Source organism: Sinocyclocheilus grahami, unplaced genomic scaffold, assembly GCF_001515645.1.
Source record: "Sinocyclocheilus grahami isolate Dianchi unplaced genomic scaffold, SAMN03320097.WGS_v1.1 scaffold597.1, whole genome shotgun sequence".
NCBI classification, from domain to species: Eukaryota; Metazoa; Chordata; class Actinopteri; order Cypriniformes; family Cyprinidae; genus Sinocyclocheilus; species Sinocyclocheilus grahami.
Genome location: NW_015505776.1, coordinates 157959 through 165316, shown reverse-complemented (window position 1 = coordinate 165316; position 7358 = coordinate 157959).

Here is a 7358-nt window from a genome sequence, read left to right as displayed (position 1 = left end):
ATAAGATAAACCTTGTACGCACTTTATTTTTTGGATGGGAGGACAGCCAAGGGGGATAAGGAAGTGTGTGATATTGTGGGAGCTAGGAGGATTTTAACAACCAAACACACTCTTTTCCCTTCTTCATGTGTCCAATCTAGGCACTTTTGCAACAAATCACACTCAGTTCATTCTGAAGAAACATCATGCAGTCTGCAAGAGAAACTGGATTCACTTCTGATACTTTGAAAAATAAAGCCTCCACCTGATTCCTTCCGCATGCATGAAATCTCTACTGAAGATAAACAACATAATGTTGCAGTAACCACTGCTTGATTTATTTTTAGAGGGTGATTTATGTAACTGCGAAACCTACAGTATACACACTTTGTTTTTACAGATGTGTGGTCTCCGCTCTCTCCGCTACCCTTAAACTTGTGCATGACAGAGGTTTAACAGCAAGTCACTTTTCTTTCTCAATCCAGGCAGACAAAACAAACTTCATCTGTACACATATCTAAGAAGATCTTTGAATTATGGAGTATTATTTAAGCATTATCTGTATTTTAAGATGACCACAATGAGGATTTTGTATTTAACGGTAAAGTGTATTATTTCTGCACTATACTGTAAAGTGGTGCCAAATGGAATTGGATTTTTCCAAACAGGTTTTCCAAATAAACCGTCCACTCCTCTACCCATCCCTTAAGCCATCGAGCACCTCACATTAAAAATTAGGATTCAAATAAGTTGTTAAATCTGACAAGTATTGTATTGCATTCTGTGGCAAGATATCCATTTCTAGGCAGCATGGACCCAGCAGCGATCCATGTAGCACATGACTTGCTAAACTTCTGTTGTTCAATCAAGGTCTATAATGAAGATGCTTTTAGCAGCAGATTAGTTTAGATCAGGTATCTCCAGCCCTGCTCATGGAGAGCTACCGTCCTGCAGATTTCAGTTCCAACCCCGATCAAGCACTCCTGAACCAGCTAATCAAGATGTTTAGGGTTACTTGACAATTACAGGCAGGTGTGTTGGAGCAGGGTTGGAACTGAAGTTTGCAGGACGTTAGCTCTCCAGGAGCAGGGCTGGAGATCCCTGGTTTAGATGAACCTATCGATTTTCACTCGCCGACAGTTTTGAGAAAATTTGACAAATTTGACAAATGCCCTAAATCAGTGCTCGTTCACGTGTGTGACAGTCGCATAGTGTGTGGTATCAAAGACGCGCCGATGCGTCGCAGATGCCTGTGAGATATTTGGCATGCTAAATATCTGGACCTGTCAACGACTCAGAGTCCTGGAGTGTGAAATGTGTTTTGACGGGAAATGACATCAGCGATGACCTACAGCCAATGAGAGAGCAAGATACAGGGCAAAAATTCTTTTTATATTCTGTTTATTTTTTTTACTTTTCACTGCAAATCATTGTACAGACAACTTGGATTGCAAGATAAGTTGATTTGCAGTTAAATTGGGATAAGAGAAAATTACTTTAATAACTTCATCTTTGAATCCTCTCCTTCATAAGGACATAGCAAAGTATTGACTGTTATCCAGATATAGCAAAACTGATAAAGACAGTGTTTCAATTTCCTCACCTGGCAGTGTGCATTACAACACATCAGAAAGAGAAGCAGATCAAGATGCCTGCTATCCAAATGTTATTTCCTATGTTGTTTCTATTTTGAGACCATGTTTATAATTTCTGAAGGAATTTGAATCATTTCAACGTTCCGTTGTGGAAAAGCAAGTGGACCCACTTAGGGGGCTCCCCGTCCCCATCAGTTCAGCAGAGAATAAGACGCATGCCTCAAACAAAAGCCCAACAGCCCTGGCACACTCTTTTAGGTTCACACAAAAGTCATGCCTGACAGTGGACATCTGTGCCTACAAGAGGGTACTGTGCATGCATGCAAATACACACATGGACATGCTCGAGAATACAAGGGCTGCAATCCTGCTTATCCCTGGTGTCATATCTTTGTTGGAATCCTTCTCTGTGTTTGGGAACTAAAGCTGGGGTGCACAGGAGACCTGACTTGTTTGTTGATAGACTTAAAGGGTTAGTTCACCCAAAAATGAAAATTAGCCCATAAATTACTCGCCCTCAAGGCATCCTAGGTGTATATGACTTTCTTCTTTCAGACGAATCCAGTCGGAGTTATATTAAAAATTGTCTTTGATCTTTCAAGCTGTTTAATGCCACTCAGCGGGTGTTGCATGCATCAGTCCAAAACAAGTTAAATAAAAAGCTCCCATCCTAAAAACAAAGTGTCTCACACGGCTCCGGGGGGTGAACAAAGGCCTTCTGTAGCGAATCGATGCGTTTTTGTAAGAAAAATATCCATATTCAAAACGTAATAATCACTTTTGTAATAATTCACTGTTGTAAAGGGAAGCAGTTCCGGGCGGATGACGTATAGAGGTCGGCTTTGCCCATGTGCCGCTCAGAAGTGACGCATGCAGAAACGCAGTGGAGAGATCAAAACAAAACAACGGTCACTAATTAGAAGTACAAAACGAGGATTTGTAAAGAAGAATGTCGGAGGATTTTGATATAAGCCAAGAAGAGACTGGTTTTCCTTTGCTTCCTTTGCTCCTGTAAACAAACGCTGGTTTTCACGAGACTCACTGGTACATCCGCCCGGAGCTGCTTCCGTGTACAACAGTGAGCACAAGCTACATTAAAGTGATTATTACATTTTGAATATGGAGATTTTTCTTACAAAAATGCATCGATTCGCTACAGAAGGCCTTTGTTCACCTCCCGAAGCCGTGTGAGACACTTTTTTTTAATGGATGGGCGCTTTTTATTTAACTTGTTTTGGACTGAAGCATGCAACACCCGCTGAGTGCCATGAAACAGCTTGAAAGATCAAAGACAATTTTTAATATAACTCCTACTGGATTCGTCTGAAAGAAGAAAGTCATATACAGCTAGGATGACTTGAGGGTAAGTAATTTATGGGCTAATTTTCATTTTTGGGTGAACTAACCCTTTAACATGCTGATTTTGTTCACGCTCCCTTTTCTGTGCTTTCCCTCCTGATAGGATACATACTTGTGGTGTGATTGTATGTATGCAGGGAAAGAGGCAGAGGTAACTCACGAACATCTGTAGGGCAGCTTTATGGTGGTGGATTATGTCTGTGTGTATGTTTTAGCCCGTGAGACTGTTATAGCTGTGATGTGGCGCCAGTGTTGTGGTTTCCCCGTCTGTATTAAAATATAATCGAATGACTCCCCCATAGCAACACTCTAAAGTACCACTCTAAACTTTATAGACTTGAAATGATACACTGTTATTGGACAGCATTTGTACTTCCAGACAAGGATCAGTGACAGTCAGGATGTGTTTGAAGATGTCTTAGATATATACACGTAGGTTCCTCATTGTCCTCCTAAACTTTTATGTAGACCTTGATTAGGAAAATGCTTTCTTACTAAAGTGTCATGCAATAATGTGCAAAGTGTTTCGTTCTGATTCAAATCAAGTACTGATTAATGAAGGATGGTTTACTCAAAATTGAAAATTTACTTAGCTTTATGTTTTTTTGAAACTCTTCTGATTTACTTTCTTCTGTGAAACACAAAATTATTTGTTAGAACAGAAAATTTTCATTTGAATTTTTTTGGGTGAACTATGCCTTTACGTTCTTAACCCACAACTGGGTTGTGTAGCAGACAAGCAAGATCCTATTATGGAACTCCTGTATTTATTTACAGTACTTATAGAGATTTAAATGTTAAATAATTGTATTGCTTGACTGAAATTGTGTGCAAAATATTAGCAGCTAAGAATGTGGGCATACTCTGCTTTTAATTTTATGCTTGTGGGAGAGCTGAAAGAGGAAAGAGGTACTATTGCATGATCTCATTGCTGATCAATGTGGGAACACTGACTCAGGCTATTTGCCATGGTAATGTCTTAACTTGGAGCACCTGCTGCTTCCAATGTTCAGCTGTACCCATCTATAAATCCAAAAAAAATAAAAAATTGGGGGGAAACCTAGAAGGCTGAGATTGAAAGATATGAGAGATGAATGAAAGTAAGAGAGGGTAGGGGGTATGTTAGAGGCTTATTCCTTTGTCACCATGTTCGTGGGGAGATTCAGTATTCAGCTGGATGAGTAAAACGGAAACATCTGAGTTCATTTTGCAGAGCACCTGACCGCATAAACATCAAAGCTTTGTCAGAGTTTGCGGAAGAGATGGGGGACTGCCAGAGAGACCTCAAAATGAACATTTAAGCATTTATGAATGTCATTGCATTAGATAACACAATATCAATGATATGGCATTTCATTAATAAAAAGTTAGGACAAACACATATTTCATATTTAATAAAACAATAGATACATGTGATGAACAGCATCTTTGGTTACTCTGCTAGACCTGTGTGTTCACATAAATCAGCTTGAGACTTGTGCTGAGAAAATGTTTAGCTTAATTTGTTTGCAGAAACACTTTGTTCAATATTTTGCTATCAAATGTAAGTGCGACTGTACATGTTGACAGAAAAATTGCTGAATATTCAACTCAACAATGTTATTTATAGTTCTTTATCACGGTTCTGAATATAAAAGCAGAAAGTTTATAAATATAATGTGCGTTAAAGATACTGTACTGGGAAAAATGGCCACATATTGTTTGCATATTCTTTCCTTGCCCTTGCCACAATTCTGCAAAGCTTTAAACCACAGTTCTCTCCATATAAAATTGGTTTTATAGTTTATTTTGCTCTGTCTTTTGAAGGCCCTGTGGTTTTTATATTTAAAAGCGAGATATTGGCACAAATATGTCGACCGAATTCAAAAATGAGCTATTGCAACATGGCTGTGAACAACTCTTAAAAACTAACCCTTGCCACTTGACAAAAAGCTGTTAAAGTTTTACAAACTCAATGTACTTATTTTTAATTTTAAAAAAAGTTTGTTTTTTTAACCTACAAAATGTATCTATCTAGAAAATCAATGACTATCATTTATTAAATTGGATTGGATTTTTTTTCCAGAATGATCAATTTATCGGGCAGTGTGTTATGATTAAGAACCCCCCTCAGCATCTGGTTTCATTTGACCTACGCTGTTTTACCTTAAAAATATGACCCATTGCTGTATACTGTAATTTTCTACAGCTGTTTGTCTGTCTTTCTTTCTGCCTATCATAAACAGATAGTAAACAGTTCTCCAGCCCAGTTATCTCTGCAAGCAATTAGGAATATTGACAACTTACAACTGTAAGGTTTATAAACAACATTGGTATTCCAAGATTAATGAATGATTCCAGAATTTGTCATTGGTTAAACATTTGGGGAGAGAGGTAACAAGTGATACAAGTTTATTTGAAAAATGAAAAGCAGTTGTGAAATAAAAACCAATTAGACCCTATCCCTTGAAAGCCCAGCTGCTAAAACCTTATCAAAGACTGTCAAACTAAACAGTTTCATAACCCACACTGTGAACCCTAACAGAGCTTGATCAAGGTGATGGGTCAGCTTCTCTGTACGTGTTTAAAATGCATTAGAAGATGCACTCACGTGGTCACATTTAATTTAATTTTGCATAAGTAAGAGGAATAAGTCAACACTAAAAGAGTCAATCCTGCCAGTGTAGAAAATAACATCAACCCGTTTGTCAGTGTATGTATCCCAACAACGGTTATGACAGCATCATGAAAATGGCAGTCATAATATAACGCAGTTTACCCTTAAAAAGCAGAGCACTTGCAAAACTCAGTCAAAACATGCCAAAAGAGCAAAGAAGGGCAGTGTCCTTGCTTGGGTTCCAAACAATTATCAGTCAAACCAGAGATAAACGGCCTTGTTGTCCTTATATCCATCTCCTCCCATCGTGACTTCCTCCTTTGCTCCCCCTTCTCTCATATTAGTGGCAGTTCCTGCAGGACTGCTCTCGTCTGAGCCTCATTTATTTCTTATCTCTATTTATTCTGTCTCTAGTCTCATCTCTGGCTCGTTTTCCAGTGCAATGCTTCTAGAGTTGCAACATCTCATCAAGAAGCATATTCATAGCAGTTTATCGGCTGTTTATTTGGAGATTTCTGCAAACGAAAGGGTACTTATTACAGAGTGTCGAAGATGCAAATTTCTCAACTTGTTTTTGGGAAGAAAGGGTCAAAGTTTATCCTTGCTTGTCCTGGGAGATATCAAATTTGTCCCTTTGACAACAGAATTCCAAAGCATTCTTTTCCTGTTGTTCAACACAACTCAGGCACAAGATACATGGATGCAGCTCTCACAGTCCACTTTTATTTAAAAAATGTATTGAATAGCAGGGTGTACAAAGTATATATAATGACTTAAACCATCTGCTATATCACCCTGCAGCTCTTGCCTGGTTTCCCATTGAAGATAAACAGGGTGCAACCTGGTTAGTACCGTGGAAACCATAGTTGCTGCTGTCATTAGTCACAGGACTGGATGTGGTTGATTTTTTGAATTTCTGTTTTGCAGACAATTGTAATCTACCACATACTTGCTCCTCAGCAACGAAATTGTAACATGACTGTTGTAATCCCGATTTAGCACTTGTTATCCATACAGTAAAGACTTTTTAAGATCAGTAAAGCTGTAAAATATAAGCATATACCAAAAGTCCGTTTGGCATTTTGTTCAGTTTGACCATGTAGCACTGACCGTATCTGAGAGAGGTTTAGACAGAGTGTGGGAATAATGTGAAACGCGGCAGTACGGTTTGGCTTGTTGCCAATGTTGTTGTAACAATGTCTTGTTCCCTACAGGAGATCGAGAGGAGGAAATGAGCCAGGAGCGATTATAGAAAATCAAGAAGGCTGACCAACATGTGTGTGTGTCATATATGATGGATAGATGCAACTTTTACATTAATTGATATGCCAGACAATCATCTATCTCAGATGTCTGTTTGGCAGAACTAATCTAACATCTCTGAACATCTGAAAAAATGATTTTTACAGCATTGCAGCTGTTAATCTCGTAACATTGCATCCTCTATAGCCTCCTCTGCACTTCCATGCAAGGATTGGCTTTTCCTTTTTGACAGGGCTTGTGCACCTACAGGACTTCAGCCATGCAGCCAACCAGATGGTGCACCCTCTGCCTTTTCTGCTCACCTTAAATGACTGTTTCTGCTATTCTGGAGTAAGAGGAAGAGACTCCACTCTCTGAACCTCTTCCCACAGCTCCTCTTTGAGCGGTTGTTGTACATCACAGTCCTCAAGAACCAGCCTGCTTAACACTAAGACACAGTGACATTAATGACTTATTTATAGGAAATGGGTTTTATTTGCAGGCTTAATTGGGCTTTAAAAACAGCATCTTGAGGTTGTGTTCTTATTTGGGGTGAAAACAGGCAGTTTTAATATGGCTGTGATGGA